This window comes from Micropterus salmoides, unplaced genomic scaffold, assembly GCF_014851395.1.
Source record: "Micropterus salmoides isolate LMB-PRFRI ecotype aquatic unplaced genomic scaffold, ASM1485139v1 Ms_hic_scaffold_4, whole genome shotgun sequence".
In the NCBI taxonomy this organism is placed as follows: domain Eukaryota; kingdom Metazoa; phylum Chordata; class Actinopteri; order Centrarchiformes; family Centrarchidae; genus Micropterus; species Micropterus salmoides.
This window is the reverse complement of record NW_024043372.1, coordinates 31,138,083-31,158,081: the sequence shown is the minus strand read 5'-3', so window position 1 is coordinate 31,158,081 and position 19,999 is coordinate 31,138,083. Positions and strand designations below refer to the sequence as shown.

The 19,999-nt window shown below is 41.9% G+C and overlaps 1 pseudogene; it reads left to right on the top strand.

Annotated features, from left to right (window-relative positions):
* Positions 1–19,999, top strand: part of LOC119885478 — a 192,948-nt pseudogene that overhangs the window by 118,161 nt on the left and 54,788 nt on the right.

Genomic DNA, 19,999 nt, shown 5'->3' with positions numbered 1-19,999 from the left:
GCTATGACGCTGGGTAACAGGGAAGGCTGGAGGAGATGGTGATGTTAAGAAGAGAGAAAGCCATGGAGGAGAGGGGAGGCGTGCACAGTTGACAGGTGAACATGGTGTAGGCGGGTGCAGAGAGATGAGAGAGGCATGCTCCATGTGGATTCACAAAGCAGCAGTTACTACCTGCCAACTACATTATGCACATGTAATGTACAAAAAATACAAGGGTTGTTTTGGCCTCCTCTAGGGTATTGTCGTGGATCTACAAGCACAGAGACAAAGAGCATAAGCGTATCTCACTTCCTGTGTGTGTGTGTGTGTGTGTGTGTGTGTTTGTGTGCGTGCATGCATGTCAATGTGTGTGTAGAGGACTTGGTATTCGGCGGTCACGGCTGCTTGCCCGCTCTGTTTTAGCCACGTCTGTGCCGCGCTAGCCGCTCTGTTGGACAGCATGTTCTCTGCCGTACGAGGCCAGAGAAGAGCAGCCGAGCAGAATGACACCAGCCTCAGCAGCCTGCCAAACACCGCTGTGGATGGCAGCATGCACTAAAATATACAGGACACACTCTGGCACACAGAAACACATACACACAGGAGCGTGCGTGCACTCACGCAATACATGCACACTCACAAACAGTCAAAGCAGCTTACACAGGGATGCAGAGGCAAGCCAACACCCTGCAATGCACACACTCATTTGCACATGTCTAGGCTACACAAACTCATACACACTGGAGCTGGTAGTTTAAAACCCTGATGTTTTCATCATCAACTTCAGGATACGTAGGCAAAGTACAGGGACACACGTTTATACACATAGACAAAGAAAGCAATTGACACTGTAGATCTTTATGTCAGAGGGCTGTCACCATAACCAGCAAGGCACAAAATTGACCCTACTTTATACTTTCTATTCTGTTTTTTTGATTGTCAGAATCCAATGTGTATTATATAGTACAATACAAAGATTATATAGTCATTTCAACGCATAAATTCACATTTCGGTCCCTGTTGTTTGCACGCAGTATGTTCAGAAATGCCTCCAATCTTCATCCTTGAGGCAGGAGGCCATGAAAAATTTAACACAGTGAGTTTTCCTGACAGTCTTCACCCTGTCAGGGAGATGCATGCTGGGTCAAAAAGGCCACCAAGTGAATCCATCGAAACTCACTGAGAGAAACTAATTTTGATGTGGCTCTGACATGATGTTGATTGGTTCTATTAGCTTAGTGTTCTTGAAATGACCAATATGTTCAGACCATTTCAGCTCAGTGACCACCACACACTGACACACTTAACCCTTAACTGTTCATAGAAGAATGGCTGGTGAGTAGAGCTGTATGCAGATAACAGCAAAGTCCGATGTCCTTGGGTTGGTGTGTGATTTTATCATCGGAACTGAGCATGGATGGAGACTGACAGACTGTATTTCAACAAAAAATGTGTTTTATAAATACATACAGAATCACGCAAAGCATCACATTGTTAAGTAACTATATGTAGTGCGTGTGTAGATAGACACAGTGAATGTCATTAGCTTTCCCAAAGGCCAGACCTGAACTCAGCCCATTCCTCTGTCTCTTCCATTCAGTCCTTTTGCTCCAGATAAGTTGACTAGATGATTAAGTTAAGTCTAGTGGCAGCAATTATTGAACCTGCAGTAAAATATGTATGTGATCTTTTATTTATTGACAGAGGACTGTGGGTTTACTGACCTTCAGGGCCGTCAGCTTAGAAAACGCCCTGAAGCCTCATCTTCGTTTATTCATTTCAAGTTAAATTTTTCATACAAAGGGATGCCGTAGTTTGCCAAGCGTAAGATGACAAAACGAATTACATGCCCCGGAGAACAATAAATAAGCACAGATTAGTTATCAACAGTGTTAGTTTTCATTTCATTCTGTTTCCATTATGATGTGACAGCTATGAATAATCGGCATTGCTATGTTTGCATATTAGCTCTTCTTGTATTAAAACTAAAGTTTTGAATTTTTTGAAGGCTGAGAAAATTGTACCAATTACGGTTTATTTTATATATAATGTAATGTAGCTCTATCTCTTTTGTTTCTGTGTGCTACAGTATCTTCGTCTCCCGCCTTCTCCTTTTATCTTACCATCTCCCTCTTTCTCTCAGACATACATACTCATAGTTTCTCTACCAGTATCTAGTTCGTTGTCTCTTTCTGCCGCTTTCATCTCCATTTAACAGCGTGGCAGATCAGATCCCACGACCTGATGAACAAACAGGATTTTTAATGAATAGCAAGCATTTATGAATATCTTCACACTAAGTAGATGTGTTTGGATTAAGGGTCATGGTACCGGCCTCTCACGGTTATACAGCAGTAGGCGGCAATGGTAAACTGAGAGGTGGCCCTGTGCCCTTACAAAGAATCAAAGACACTCCTCTTACAATGGCAATACCTCACAGACCACATGTGTGTTCCCATGCCAACTGGCACAACCACAGCACGCAAGGCTATAGACAGAACCTCTGCGACCTCGCTGGTTTTATTGTAGAATTAACATCGAAATTAATATATGCACCAGCTGAGGACAGACATTCTCAGACTGGCTGTACTTTGAACTTACTCCTACGCAATTGCACACACAAAAAGGAACACACACACAATCATAAGCAGTGCGTGTGTCCTTAAGCCTCGATTCTCCAGCTGCACCACAAGAGGCCTGTCTAAGTGACAACAATTAGCCTGCTCAGTTCAAGTTAATTGAAGTCATTTACATAATACATGCCTGCCATCACAATTCATCTGTGGACAATTCAAGCAGGTTGGTGTCATATTGTCTCAACTTTATGTTATATCGCTCTCCCTTTATAAATGATCCATGATGGCAAAAGTAAGACAAAGCTTATCACTCACATAAAGACGTTCTCCACTGGGCTGTATTTATTTTAATGAAAATATGGATTGCATTTGCCAACCTAGACAGATGCACACATTGTCAAAACTGTGTTTACCATCAGTCCCATTACGCACGCAATTACTCAGAGGTTGAAAACAAGCAGCCTCATTTGTGTGATGCTAAGCTGCAGTGGCCGAGGAGATCTCATGCTTTATTAGCCTGTTGTTTGGGAGCTGCTTTTGACAGGAAGCTGGGCGATAAATTAAATAGATGGCTTGATAAAAAGCTTGCCGTGCAGAATATTTCACAGTGGATTTTTGGAAAAATCACACTGCCATAGCATGCCATAGCAGGCGATCTGTTTGTTCCCTGTGTGATTTATGAAATCAATTTGTCTTGTTATCAGCAGCTAGAGTTTATGAGATAAGATCAGAGCACATGCATTTCAACTTGAGGATGGTGTGCATGTGTGTGTTTGTGTGTGTTAACATAATAGACATGTTGAAAATAATAATCAGTTCTTCTCTGCGTTCATGCCATTGCATCATGCTATGAATCATGGTGAAATGATGCAGTGGGTGTTGATTAAATTTCGCAATTAATAGTTTTCAGTCACATGACGATGCACGGTGACCTGGAGGGCAAAACAACAGACCAACATAGTGGCTCACAGCACGACTCCCCCTTAGAGATGCTGCAAAAGCAGTCAAATTTTATTTGGATCACCTTTCAACTTAAGAAAAAGAAAGGTATGAATACAAACTGCAAGTGTTGGGCATATCCGATCCATAAAACATTACAGCATCCGCTGCTGCATTTCTACCGTTAAAAACCGCCAGGTCCCTGCCGCCACTCGACTGCGGTAATGTTTACGTTTACCTTGTAGGGAATCCCTCACCTAACAGCCCAGGCTTGTCTCCTCCTCAATTAGTGCATCCAAAACCACAACAAACATCCAGCATTTTTGAAACGCAAAAGTAACAAACTCAAAGTAACAGTGTACCATGCAACCTGGTTGGCAGGCAGTGGAAAATAACGTCTTTTTTGCCCTACAAGAGAGCGTTTTCCTTGGAATGTGACATCACGTGAAAACTATGAATAGCATGAAAAGGGCTTTCCACATAGTCGTGTCTTTGGTTGCTCCTGTGGTTTTCTGTGGTTTAATGGTATATTCATGTCAGCTGTCACTGGAGAATCTACACAGTCCATCGCCTAACAATCTCTCTGCCTGTCCCTCTGTGATCTGTCCCAACCTTTTACTCACATGTGGAGTGGAAAGACTGCATAACACCCCCTATACCCAAACCATCCTCCCATACTGCGCATCCAGACACTTATGGTACATTACTGTGGAAAGAGAAATTACTCTCAAAACAGGAATCGCAATATGGTTTGTGTGTGAGCAAACACAAGATTCCTCACAGCTCCCTTTCTTTTGTCTCAGTCAGGCAAAACCCTCTAAATGTCATTCAAGACTGTGCTCCATGATTTGCTGCCAAGCACATGGTGCACAATCAGCCCAGTCAGCCTAATGTGCTTTAGACCTTCTCTTCATGCTTTCCCTAGAGAAGCTGAGGGAACTGCTGTTTTGAGTTTAGTTGCTATCCCTCTGGTTTGGGAAAAGAATGATATGAAAAAGAATTTGATTCACCCCCCGTGTATTCCGGTTCAGAAACAGATAAGCAGTTTGTTTTGCCAAAGACGTCAAAGCGGGGAATCAAAAGTGACAGCAGAAGGGATGAGATATTTCAAGATATGTCTTGATGGATGCAGGTTAATCTTAAGCCTGCCAGATGTGTCAAGGATTTGCAAACACCTAATGGACTAAATCTCACTGTGCTGCTCTCTAATTCTGTACCCCCTCTCCTTTTTGTCTGTCTCTGCAGTGAAGTTCGAGGATTGCCAGCGCAGCAGAGAGGTGGGCTTTGTCAGCAACGACCCCAACTTCAGCGTGAGGCCTGATGGGACCGTGTATGCTGAGCAGGATCTGGCAAACCTGTCAGAGCCTGTACAGTTCATGGTGACGGCCCGGGGGCTCCATGACCCACACATCTGGGAGACCACCGTTAAGCTAGCCCTGGCTGGGCATCCTCATCCTTTAGCCCTGACAAAGGTAACCGAGAACAAGGGAACACTGATGGGACCACTACAATAGTTTCCTCTTGCTCAAACCTGCTAATTTAAACAGCTATCAAATAATTCATTTGCACTACATACTGGCAAATATAAACTGGATGTTTCCCATCTAACCCTAACTTGTCCTCTGTCCAAAACCCATTGGTGGATATAGTTGCTTAAGTTTCTGATGTGATGTGATGAGATAATTTTATACTGCTACATTTGTAGTTTAGTTTTTTTCACTCTCCGATAGCTGGTTCAATTTTTGAACTGGTGTGATGCTAATAAATCTCACAAATTGCTTAACAGACAGTTTTTTCTCTTTTTCATCAGTAAATAACAATGTTGGAAACATTTAGAAATAAATTTCATAAGGGATAGAAAAACATTTGCTGTTGTCGGGTTAATGTGCTCTCTGCTCAAGTTGTTTTCTAATTCTGATATTCGTCATTGTTTATTGGAGAAAATGTTAATCATCTCCCTGTTAAGGCTCTAAAATATGAACTGGGTAAAATGCAATGATGCGTACTTCTAATGATCGTAACCATTACACAGATTTCCCTGTGTTTCTCTGGCCCTGCAAGTACACACCCTCCTTTACACACCACAGTCTTAGTGTTTACAGCTGTCTATAAGGAAAGATTTGAGAACAGTGCGTGCACAGCAGTGAAGATGCAGTGCTTCTCTGTAGGTGACAAGTAGAGACATGGTCCTATTTGCTACCAAGGCTGTATTAGCTAACAGAGACTGTAACACAGGGCCAAATGTATAGCCACTGTTACTCACTTCCACTATCGGGCTGCACTATGTTGTGTGAAAAAACCATTATAATTTTTCCTGCACTACTTGTTGAACGCCATTGGGCTTAATGTTCAGTCATGTTTCTAATCATGACAAAAAGCCCAAGACTCACGTAGCTAAGCAATTGCAGTGTTGGGATTAAAATTCTGCCCACTCCTGGCAGTGCAATAATGGAGACTGGGAAATAATTGACATTGATTGAGCTAATGTTCCACTCTGGCGGAGACTGCGAGGAACAGGTGATGTAGTTTCAGCGTATAATTATGTTCCCCACATAGTAGAGCTAGAGAAAGATTCAATAATTGAACAAGAAATAAATGTGTTTTCTCTAATCACAAGGAAATTTGAAGAACAGCTTTTTTACGCACAGTACAGTATGCATTTTTGGTATAACAGTGTTTACATGTGTACATGTCACTCTTTTCTCAGATCCTATAAATAGGTGCTAATGCTTCAGTAGAATTTTGCCCTGTGGAGAAATACAAATAAATACTTGTTTAATTGGGAGTGCAAACATAAAAAATATTATTAAAATACAGTTAGTTTGAAAGGTAATAAGGTACAGAACCAGAAAGGGGGGTCAGATTTGATCCAGCTCAGAGCCAGAACAATGTCTGTGTGAAAAGCCACAGCTGGAATGCCGGTGTTGTGTTACGCGTCACAATCTTTTTCTGTCTATAGTCACGCCTCTCGTTCCAGAAAGCCGTATCGCTGTGTGAAAGCACACGCGGTTGCGGAATTATGCCGCAAACCTTTGTTCAGTATGAATGAGGGAATGCAGCATATTGGTGGATATTCTTTTCATTCATGGATGAGGCAGAAGATCAGTCCATATGAAGTAGCAGATTCTGGTTTGAATCTGTAACCTGCAGCAGTGTCAAACAGCCCTGCAGACAAGGCTCTGACTCTGTGGGTGAGGTCATGGGGTTGAGTTTCCCTGGACATCTTGTTCCCTGCCAGTGCTGCTTTCTCTTGCTGCCTTCCCTGCCTCTCACCTTCAGTTCGAAAGTCTGTGCAATTGAAGAAGGAAAAGCACTAATAAGTCAGAAACAGAAACACATAATTACAACATTATTACCTAAAACCACAGCTACACTAAAGTTGTGGCACATTGGTGCTTTAGGTTAAATGCTAACATCTGCATGCTAAAATTCTCACAGTTACTCTGCTAAAGTTTTGCAGGTGTTGTTTAGCATGTTTACCATCTGAGTTTAAAATGGTAGCATTCTATTATTTGCTAAACACACAGTACAAGGAATATCATAGTGTTGGTAAATCATCTTTCTCAGGGGTAAATGTCTGTACTAAATTCTATTTCAATCTGTCCTATCAAGACAGTTCACTCAAAAGTACAAATGTAAACTTAATTGTTCCGCAAGGGGAAAAGTCTGTAGACCATGGACAGTATGTCTGTACAAAATGGCTTGGCAATCTATCAAATAGTTATTGGGATATTAATGTGTGGGACAAAGTGGTCGACCGCACAACAGACCAACATCGCCATGCAGTCCACTCTAAAGCTCCAATTACACTGTCCGTTTCTGCGTAGCCACAAATGTTTACGTATGTAATTTCACTTGGATTAAATGTGTATCTGTGGCACAAATAGAGAAGGGAGTCCCATCTTCTCTAACTGAGATGCTGTACATTTTCCTTGTTTGTCAAAAGGAACTTTTGAGTTTGGAAACTTTTTCAGTCAGAGGTAGCCTACCAACAGTAAAATGCTGCTGTTTTCTACTGTAAGCAGCAGTGAGCTAGGAAGCTAAACTGCCCCATATTGGTTATCCTTTGATACATAGTATTATAAACTAGTGAAGTCAGTAAGTCAGTTAACAGGAGTGTTCTGTGTGCAGCTTAGTGCTATGACTTCACATGATTTCTGGGAAATTAAGTTAAAGCTTACGAGTGGTATCAGTGCATTGCAGTGGTTTTGAACTGTGTAGCCCATTTTCTTTTCTAATTCAGTAAATACACATGGAGGTGAGTAGTTGTTATCTGAGCCCATCCCTTTGTTCTGAAAGTCAATAGTTATTTTAGAAGAAAGGTTATCATAATCGCATCACCTAACCGCAACCTATCTCTGCGGAATCAACATGGCAACGGCAGCAGAGAATATAAACAGCTCAGGATATCCCTTTCTTCCAATTGGCGATTAAAAGACAGACAGCTCAAATAACAACTCATTTTAGTTCACCGGCTTTGTGTAGAGACAGATAATGTGTAGAGAGAGATACTGTGTAACAAATTGTGTGCTTGGTTCATCTCTACTCAGATGAATTGGCTTCAATACAGAATACTGTGGCATTCTTCTCTTATGCTTGCTTTGTTGTATAGCACCAGTGAGAGTGCATTGATTTGCTTTTAATAACTGGCTTAGTTTCTCACTGTACTGTTTTAGTAGCTGAAATTAGCATACTTGGAATGTGCTCCATGTTCAACCAGTTCATTTTAGTATTTAATTTTCCAGTGTGCAATACCACAGCAGTTGAAGTGTAGAGCATCTTTGGCCTGAGAGCCCTTTTCGCTGTGTTTATGTACTCAGGCTATCGCACCTCACACAGGTAGGGCTCGTTGAGTGCTCTCCAACTCGTACTGATTTCATGGCACGTTGGTTTGCCTTCTCCACCAGCTTAGAGCCCATCAGTTATGCACCACTGGATTTGGAGTCGACTGGTTGCCGAAGCGGGTTTTAGTGCTTATTTGATTAGCATTTTTACCACACTCTCCCCAGATAGTCTCACCTGTTCAAGGTAGATTACAGCGAAAGTCGGCAGCAGGGTGGAACGTAGGACCCTGGGGTCCACTGGTCATTGAAAAGCAACACCGGCAGGGTTGGATGGTTGTGCATTTGCTGTGTGCTTTAACTTTGTGATTATAGCCTGATTATGTTGACAATCCACACTGGAAAGCTGCAAGTCTCAACAGGCAAATAAGAGCCATGGATTTAATACTTTTTTTTATTCAAAGTTAGATTTAAATGTTTTATTTCTTCACTTTAGTTTTTAGAGAGTATCTCGTGGGAGAACATTCTCTTTACTGAAGACTCGCACTCTGATCTCTTTTTGTATCATAGTGAACCAGCAAAGGGAACTGCAGCACCAAAGACTTAAAAAATAACATCAAAAGACCTGAATAAAATGTTTTCAGAGCCACACTGAACAGAAAATGGGCAATGAGCACACACTCTTATTGTATTGTTCTGCCTGTTTGTCAGACTGATAACCTCCAGATGTCAGTTCCAGGGCTCGGGGGCTGCAGGCCTAAAGAATGCCCCAGCAATGTGCAGGCTGCCTGAGAGGAGAGAGCTGCCAGCTGGCCCTGGCTGCCTCTGGGTTTCAGGAGCCCCGGGCGCATCAGGACACACTAACTGACTCCTTGTCATGCACATACACAAACACATACACCCGCACATATGTTCATGCATTATTTTTACACATTTGTACGTGTGCACACATGCTTGCATCAAGGCCAGCGCACATGAATTCCCATATGTGCATGCAGGCATGACTATTCATACACACACATTCAGACAGAAAAACCCCCGCTAATAAGCACCTAGCTTCGTGTGGCTCATAGAAAGCCATTTCTTCCCTTTGTAATTCTGGTATTGTCACAGTGCCAACAGTCTGTCATCTGCCATGCTGTTTGAAAGTGACATGTCACATGCAGCCAATGCGCTGATATCATCCACAAGCACACTTACAATAAAGGACGTCTCCCTTTCATTGTCTGTCTCCGTGTTGGTCTCTCTGCCCGACTGTCTCTCTTCTTCAGTTCCAGAGGAATGTTGGGGCCTGACCAATTGGATGCTTCAACCTTCTTATTGTCAGGCCTGATGGGCTGCCTTCATCAGCGGCCTGATTGGCGTATAGAGCAACTATTCATTGTGTTTTTCTGGTAGTAGCCAGAAAGGCTGATAAAGACTTTATCAGGGTAGCAGCACACAGGACTGAGCATAGATGAGGAAGAGCAGTGTCGTGGTGTTATATACTGTATGTTATAACTGTCCATATGCACTGACATCATGCATATGACCATAGACAGTCCTGATGATTCATCATCATCTGCCAGAGAGAGTGTTTATCCATCATTGCCTTTTTTTTTTACATGCTTGTTTGTTTTCCCGTGTTTTTTGTTTGTTTCAGATGAGCAAATATACACACAGAAACACACACACATTCACAGACAGAGACTAATTCTACCTGCCGCCCATGGAGGGGGCTGGCAGCCCCCTGCATCCCCTGCGCCAGTTGGTACCTGTGAGTGTTTTGGATGAGTGGAGCTGGAACGAGAGTTATCTTATCTGGGAAACACATCTGGTCCCCTCGTTCTTTCTGTCCTCTAACCATTCTCCCGGTCGCTACGCTCCCTCTACGTCAAGCTCCTGCCCAGCTAAACCCTCCGCCCTGGCTGTCCAGTGGTCTGCACCGCGCTTGCGGTCCAATCCTTTGAGCCGTGAATGTGTTAAGAGTTTAAACAAAAGATGGAAAATATACACTGCGTTTGCTCAGGTGTAGCTCACACTCGCCAAACCAGGTGTATATTGATAGGATGAGCTGCTGGTCTGTGTAACGTGGCAACATGGCAATGTGTCTGTGGTTGCTCGTGTGCACACGTGTGTCTTTGCCTGTATGACTGTGTTCCAGGTGGGAAGAGCAGGCGGATTTCCGCTGTGCTTCAGGTGACAGGGGCATACTGCCAATGAATGAGTGGGTGTATATGTGTGTGTGTGTGTGTGTGCAGGGCACAGAGACAACAATAGGATTAGGTGGATTACAGCAATACAACCATCTCACACAGAGGACACCATAGAGGATTGGGGAAGAAACACTCTTCTAACCCTTATTTCACCAGGCAAGCTGAGTAAAACCACAATCTCCTCTCTGCGGCTAAACCTAGAGGGAAGTCATTACAGTTGTATACACCCATACATTCCTACATAGGAGTGGCCTATAATACCATGGTCTTGTATGATATTCAAAGGTACCTCAACATAAAAAAAGAAGTAGTACCCATATCCAAACAACTCAGGTACTGATTCTGGACTCAGGATGGTCTACACACAGTTTTAATGAAAGTGTGTTTTAATAAACAGATATCTCACCAGTTGTGTGTGACATTTTGAGTTTCTCGTTTTCTAAATGCTTGCTGCATGGATGAAACTGCAGGGCGGCCTCCTGTTTCTCTCCTCTGCTCCCCTCGTTATTACACTGTTTATTTCAACAATACCTGTTTTATCTGATGATAGGCTTCTGTCAGGGTGATGTCACATTGTTTTTTGTCTTCAGCAGGGACAGAGAGGACAGGGACGGGCGGGAATAATGTTGTCTGCCTGAAAAATGTGTGAAGGGATGCAGACAAAGCACAGCACCTCGGTGGACAAAACCCAGCCATGTAGCCTGGGGGAGGTCTTGCTTTCTAAAGCAGAAGCACAGGGCTTGGGCAGGCTGAGTGTGTCTTGCCAAGGGCCTCATGAATTGTGATGCCGAAGCATTCAGAAAAATATTTATTTATACTTACTTGCCTGTGTGTCACTCTCCCAAAATGGGTTTATTGTTAGCGTGACACCCAGTATTTTAGGAGAGGGTACAACTTGTCATTTTACAACACTTTATAGATTCATCTTTCAACTTGTCGTGGCAACAAAGCATTCTTCAAATGATAACATGCACAAGTTATTCAATGAGAAATGCAGCATGATATAATATGTTTGGGCGTTTTCTTTTCAGGTTGAAGAAATGCTGTCAAGAGGCTGGGACTCCCAACCCAGAGTTATCAAGTTTCCTCGAAAACATCAGAGGAGCTCCTCTGCCAATGGGCTGAGGCGACAGAAGAGAGACTGGGTCATCCCGCCTATCAATGTGCCTGAAAACTCCCGAGGACCCTTCCCTCACATGCTTGTCAGAGTGAGTGACAGTTTTTATGTTTCAGAAAACACCACACATCTTTTCCTGATGCAGAAGGTCTTTGGTGCACTACAAAACTTTAAAATAGCTTGTCTATGCAGAGAAAAGCTAAGATTCAAAGAAAGGTAGCCAACCCGTATATTGTTTCTAAGTACTTATTCAGGCCTGGCATGACAAAAAAGTGGGGGATATACAGTAATAGATTTTACAATCACCATGAGGCCAAGAGACTCAACATTCTGGTATTTTCTATCAAGCACGCCCAGCAGGCTAAAAGCGCTGCTCTTGTTTCTGATTTAAGTCATGATGCCAGGTGATTTGTCTGCGGTGCCTCTGGGCACCACAGACAAGTAGGAAAAAAATCCTTGCTTGGAAAGCACATAAATACCCACTTCATGTTTGGTCTCAGAAGAATAGATCCAAGGATTACCCATGAGTATTCTCTCACAGGCGTTTCTACACCTGTTAATATAGCTGGTGGATTATCACACTACATTTCTTTGTAGACTATAGCACTTTAAATTGATGGGTGATCTTGACATCTATAGTATATTGTTCTGAGTTTGGGTATCCAAAAAATTTTTGGAGATTAATGTTTGTTAAAGGAATTTGGTCAGAATTAGGCAAACAAACAAAGCAGTTTAACAGCATAGTTATATGATTTGTTACTAATTTTTTCAGTTAATTTTAGTTTTTCAGTAGAGGCCCTAGTATGCATTACCTTACAATAATAAAGTTGCATACAAAGTTTGGCAAAGCATGTTAAATACTGGGCACACAAAGATACTACTACTCCTCTGCTCACTTATTCAGTTTGGGGTTTTTGAAAGAAGTTTAATTCAAATTTGCCTTCATTTGACAGTATGACAGTATAAAGAAACAGGAAACATGCATGCAACAAAGGTTCCTGGCCTAAGTCACACCATTAATGTAACGGTTACATGGTATGTATTTTAACTCAGTCACCAGGAGCCAGATACATATAGATTCATGACTGAAAGAAATAATGCACACACACTCTTTTTGTCAGATTTAAAGCCGTGTATATGCAAATTTGAGTAAAGTGAAAAAAATTCAACATGGCCTCAATTAACTTCAGTCTCTCAATCAAAAGAATAATTACAATTTTATAGCATTAGCATTGGCAAGGTCCTCAGATATCACCAGAGCTGCCATCCCCATGCACGGCTGCAATACTTGAACGTTGGGAAGGTATAGTCAGTCAATAATAATCAAGTGGTTCAAACAGACGGATCCCTCTGAATTATGCAATAAATTATGGAATTAAAGGCCACAGGAAAATGATCATACAAGGGAAAATGCCAAAGCAGAATATATAAAAAGAATAATTCAATTGAGCTCACAGCAATCATTAAACAAAACATTTGATGACCAATGTGCAGATTCTTAGTGAAATTGACTTACAACCTATATTGGATTTGGTCTCTCATCTTATTTTTCCATTTCTATTTTTTCTACCATATCACACACGCTGCCTCTAGAAAGAGGTGTGAAAAACTGGTCAGACTGAAGTATGCATGAGTGGGGCATATTCTGACCACACGTTCCTCTTTTACTAATATCAGTTTAATGATAAACATGGATTTTCCAAGTATGCATTGTTTATACATCAAAGGATGCCCTGCAACTCTGCTACCATTCACAGTAAAAAAAATCTGAAACTCTACAGTTCTCGTAATCAAAAAAATGTACTGAACAGCTTCTTAATTACAACCAGTAGATAACAATGATTGTTAAAAATAAGGAAAATCAAAAGCATGTTTCCCATGGAGGGATCATAACTCCGTTCTGTGCTTATACTCTAAACTCTCCTCACTCTATGCCTCTTATCAGACACCCACACAGACGTGCAGCTTTCTGCTGGCATTTCTGACACACACACACAGACACACACACACACACACACACACACACACACACACACACACACACACACACACACACACACACACACACACACACACACACAAAGTCCCTCACGCCCATTTGTACAGCGAGGCTTACACTCCCGGATTACGGAAATCGTCTTTCACCAATATGTCGACAAGAGGGCAGATTTTCCACCAAAGCATGGAAACACTCACCCTCGCACAAAAACACACACAGCAGGGCCGTGGAGTGTCAGGGGAGGCATCAAATTGTGCTGCCCTGCTGGAGAAATGGACCCTCTTTTATCCCCTTTTCGCATGTCAGGTTTGTGATGGTTGGATTAAACCCCAACCTTAAGGGCTTCCTTTGTGCGTGTGGCCATGTGAGTGTTTGCATGGTTTGAGTGTAGGTGTGTGTGTGCGCACGCATGTGCAGTATATGTGTGTGAGGGAACATCTTCCAACTTGCTTGCATTATATTGTATGTGAACACAGTGTAGGTGTGTCTTAGGCCTCAGTCATAGCTGAAAGCAGTGCACCATGGGGGATGTGACTCATGCTGTCCATTGCTCTTTGAGCTTGTCTGTCCTCGGCACTCTCTGCAACACAACTCTGCATTCTGACTGGCAGCTGAGGAGAGGAACAGGGGGGATTTGGTGCTTTATCTTGCAGGTCTCAGAAGTGGCCAAGAACAACCTTTAAAGCTTATGCACTTGATTTCAGAACACAATAGCTCTCCTGTGCTGTGGAAACTCTTTGAGTTTTATTCGCCCGTGTTTTTACACTCCAGCCTTCACACAGTCAGGTTCACTAGGTTTAAAAAGACCAATTAACCCTCAGAGTGTAATTACAGCTTTGCAAGCATCAAATGATGCAAATGACACGCCCAAAGGAGGTGTGTGGACCGGTGGTAGTTTTCTCTTTGATTCAGTGAGAGTGGGGAAAGAACTGAGTACAATGAGAGGTTAATGTAGCCCTGATGCTGTATATTTGATTTATCCCAGACAAATCCAGTTTTGTATATAAAATAAGGTCCTTGCTGATTTAATTGTGAATAATAATTTATACTATCACAAAGCTTTCATTTATTCCTTCCCAGACGTTATATTATATTGATATTGCTATTTAGGTTATTTTCCAAAGCATTCTGATATTGCCACCATCATCATCACAGCACTCTAGCTCAGATGGCAATATTCTGGTTCAGCTGAAAGCTACTTTCGCATCCTCAAAACAAATTTTAAAAAATGCTTTCTCTCAAACACACACACACACCCACGTACACACCAACAATATACTGTACAAGTGCACCATACCCACTGCTGGCCATTTCACCTTGACATGTGCAATTCAGTCATGAATTCAACCACAAGTGGTGCAGCTTTGATGCCATTGAGTTACCATTGTGCTGAAATGGAATATGCTTCCGAACCTTTGCTGTCAAATTATTTGACATGACAGATGTAAGTGCAGTGGAAATGGAGAGTTTGAAAAACAACTTGAGTTAAATTGATACCGAGGTAGATGGCAAGAAATAGTCCTTTTGGAAAAAAAAAAGCAGAAAAGCAGTGAGGGTGGGAGATGGAAAAGGGAGGAAGGGGGACAGGCTGAGATTGAAAAAAGAAGAAAAGAAAAAATTGAAAGTCTTTGGACAGTGTTGTAAATCTGCGAGGTGAGGGAGGCCAACATTAGTTTCAGGCCATTTGTGGCATTCTCATCTCAACCATTTCCTACAGCACGTACACTGGGGCCAATGAGGCAAAACTGATGGAAAGCAGTCTGAATATGGGAGAGAAAAGATCCTCCTTTCATTTTACCAGGCCTCAAACACTAGTTCCCTCTCTGACCCACAGTTAGGACAAGGAAAGGAACAATATGAGCTGAAAATAATTGAGCACATTGTAGACGCTTGTTTTAATATTATGTGATTCCACATCCAAGGGAAAGACTAAAGAGAACCGTCTGTGGTTGCTGTTGCTTTTATTCTCTGCATGACTGTATGCCCTTTCCATGGAGCTAGATGAAACTGTGATGATATCTAAAATATTTACTCTTTATTATACATTCACATTCATGTAGAAAAATGTAGGTCTTCAGGTGAAAAGGTGAACCGGCACATTAAAGTGCATCTCAGTATGATTTGGTTTATCTCATTATTTTGAATAGCCTATCATTGTAGTACTCATGGTTAATACTGTACATCGTAGTGTTGAATGTGTCACAGGTTAGAAAAACTGGGTGCTCCTCATTTAGAGGGATTTTATCAAAAGCAAACAGAAGCACTCAAACAAAAACAAGTGGTGAAGTTTGCCCACCACTCACATTAACTTTCCACACTTTGACAAAAGAAAACTTGATTGTTATAGAAACATAAGGATAACATGGCTGTTTGGCTAGATTTACACACACACATACACACACACACAAAAAAATATGTGGTTGTGGGAGCCAGTTAGCTCAATGATATTGTAATGTCTGTTATGCTGTTAGCTCAGTACCAAAATGGAAAAACACGGCAGTTTATTTACAACCTCATATTGCACAGTGTATTTCATTACAGCTCATAATGAGCTCGTGATATGCTTTTTGGATCTGCTTGTTTTGTCTGCAGTTTTATTACATCCCTTGTGCATTGAAGTACATCACATCCATTGTGTCTAGTTTGTGTGTGGGGATGTGGTTTGGTATATGAAGTATGTACGCCAGCAAAATGTACACCATTGTATTACATTATTCAAGACCAAATTTATCTAAATAAACCACTTACCAGAACCCCCCCCCCAAAAAGAACATTTCACATCATTTACATGTTCCCCCAGCCCACTTTCCAGATGGAAAACTTGTAGTCATATTCCTTCACTTCTGAGGCAGTAAGGGATACTATGGGACAAACAACAGGCACACCCTTTTCTTTAACTTGAAGTAGCACATTAAATGATATTACTGTCAGCACTCTCTATAAGGAAAGTGCTATCTGGGGTTGTGAGCTTACCCCAGGTTACATGGGACTTTATCCTCTCCAAGGAAAAAGTTTCAAATATGGCAACATTGTGACATCAATGTGAGAACTTACAAGATATCTGTGTGTTTTGTCAAATGATAACAATGTGAAAATCTCAAAACATGAGGAGTTTGACTCTGGTACAGCAAAAATGTTGAGTTTAATTGGGTTCAAGCTCTTTAAATGCTGCAGTGGTTTGATCTTTTGGTAGTTTCCATACTCTTCACTACTGTAACAGTGCTACCTTAGCAGTATTTGTCACATTATCTGTCAAATGACTATGCCACCGTAGTGGGGTCTGCTACATATTGTAGAATTTAGTCACAACTAAATCAAATGACAAACACAACATCATATGTGTAAAATTGAGGTCAAAATCTGCTCAGTACTATTAACAGCAGGAAAGGTTTACATTTGCATTTTTTCATTTAGCTTATGCTTTTATTCAAAGCGACTTACAATTGCTATACCTGTCAGAGGTTGCACGCCTCTGGAGCAACGAAGGGTTAAGTGTCTTGCTCAGGGACACATTGGTGGATGGTTCACAGTGGGGAGTTGAACCCCGGTCTCTCACATTTTTATTTAATTCATTTTTATTTAATGAACTATAACCATTTCAATAACTCAAAACTACTCTAACAACAAGTCTAATTCCTTATTACATAGCAATTACTGTTCATATTAATAGACCCAATAAGCATTGGTTCATAATAATCAGTTACTCGTTACATCTCACCTCAGTTTCATTTTCAAGTCTATGTGCAGCATCTGTCTGTTATAGAAAGTAAGTTTAGTGTTCAGCTTCAAGGAGCAGACAGAGTTTGTTGACATGTCTCGCTCTGGTTTAAATCAGGATGCCTCTCATTCTCCTCTCTCCTGACAGGATCATCAGAGTGCGTCCCAGAATCTAGGAGTTGCTTCTTGCTGAATCATCTACAATAACAAAGAGGTCTCCAGGAATAAAATTTCCTTTAATCTTGTTCCACATACTTTACTTTTTCATGAAGTACTGTCTATCTCACGTCCACCAGAAGAGATCTGCCAAATACTAAACCTGACTCTGTTTCCTTCTGGAGTACATATCCTCTTGTTGTAGTAGCCCAGAAAGCATGATGCCATTTTCAGCTCTAGCAGATGCTTAAATGTTGGAGGATGACGACGGTTCTTGTCATTTGGTACTGTTGTGATATTCCATCATTGACATTTGCTTCTACTTCACGTAAAGATTTTCATTCGAAACATGCTTTGCATGAGGAAAATGGTGGTCACACCAGATACTGACTGGTGTCCAGACCCCCCTATACAGTGAAACTGCACATTTTTGAGCCTAAGCCACACCTGTGCAATACCCATGCTGTCTGATCAGCATCTTGATATGCCACACCTGTGAGGTGGATGGATTATCCTGGCAAAGGAAACAGATTTTGACGAATTTGTGAACAATATTTGAGAGAAATAGGCATATGTTTCTCTATGTACACTTTTGTGTACATAGAGAAAGTCTTAGATCTTTGAGTTCAGCTCATGATGAATGGGGGCAAAAACAAAAGTGTTGCATTTATAATTTTGTTCAGTGTAGTATTAGCTTGTTGCATTGCATGTATGCCAAATGTGACATGTGGCCAAAAAATAAGTTAATGCAGATTTAAATTACAGTAGGACAATTTCACATTTATGAGCTTGTCAGGTAAATTCTTCAAAGTCTTCTACATTTGCTAATACATTAATCATCATGAATTGTTGTGCCTAAAATGATGGGGGATAAATAAAAGTCACAAATGCCACAGAGTTGGATTTAACTTAATTGGAGGTACTCACCAAATATATTCAAATGTAAATAACACAAAATGTAAGGTACTATGTGTAATCTATATAAACGAGCCCTTTGCTGTAAACGGATGAGCCGGTCAATGCAGTCGTCTTCCCAGAAACATAAATGTCTTGCAGCATGAAAAGAGTGTTCATGTGTAAACATTTGTGCACACTGCCTTTTGTTTGCTGGTTTATGCTTGTGTCTCTGTGTTGTGTGTGTATCTATGTATTTGTGTGTTCCTGTAAGTATTGTCTGTGTATTTGAGTGTACGGATGTGTGTCTGTTTGTCATTCTGAGCATCCCCAGTTGGACAATTAGAAGGTGACAGTCCCATTAGAGCCGGCCCAGTAGTACAAAGGCTGAGTGCTGTTGTGAGTGACACAGAGCTCAGCCTCTCACTAAATAACTGTCAGTCTGCCCTCGTCCACTCTGACCCCTCTGGCAGCCTCCCTCTGAGCCACTCGAACTCCCCTCTGGACTCTCATTGGCAGCCTTACCAGCTCCCTGAGCCAAGCATGGCCCTCCTTTCAAGCCTGGCCTCTAACTGATTGGTTGGACCCCGCTAGCCTTAGGCATGCCAGAAGGGCTTTCAACTTGCCTCAGGGTGCTGCTGATTGGCCAGGCTGTCAGGGCCGCATGTCCCCTACGGGAACGTGCGGCAGCAACTTGGGTTGAGGGATTCAATTTGACAATGGCGGTAGGTGGAGAGGAAAAGTGCAAGAGCAGCAGAAGGCTCCTCACTGCCCCCTCCCTCCATTTATAACTCTGTCCATATCTATCACTTTATGCTGCTTTCTTTCCCTTTGGTCAGCCTTCCAGCAGTCAACCATGTCTTGGTATAATTATTATGCAGGACATTTGTCTGTGCATGGACGACCTGTAGTATGGTTTACCTATCATCCTTGTACTGGGAAGCCTTGGTTAGAGCAGGAGAATGGTGCTATTTAACGAGCTGAAACTCTCCAGGGGTCTACAGTCTTTTTTTTTGGGGGGGGGGGGGGGGGGGGGTGCAAGAACGTCAGCCTCTGTCGCCATCTCAGAATTAGAGAATGTGTCTCTCTTTATAAGGCAGATAGAATGGCTGTATTTGCTCCTATTCTTCTCTCCTCGCTGTGAATCTGGGGAATTAATGCCATTGTTAATGCAGGGAGACCGCTGTTACATTTCAACAGGATTCTAGCAGAGCTCATCTAAATTGCCTGGCTAATGCTATAATTGGGTTTGTGAGTCACTTCTTAACTTCCATTAATATTTGTTCTCCCTCTAATTGCCCCTTTTTCCAATCCTACATTTCATTTCTCCGTCTAGTTAATGGTCTGAGGTGGAGGCTGTGTCGTGCGTGTGCATGCGCACGGGTACGCTTGAGAAAGCATCTAATCTATTTTTGAACAGATACAAAATGTTAAAGCGGTGGGACTCATTTCTCTCTTCTGGGTAACGGTGAATGACATACAGGATGGAGTTGGAGGGTATTCGTGTTTAAGAGAGAGACGTCAGAAAGGTTCACAGTCAAAAGTTGAGAAGCAACCTCCAGATATCTGTTCCATATGAGCTTAGTTTAAAAAATATCTCTTTCAAAGACTTTATATCTATTTTTCAAAAGAGCACCAAACTCTTT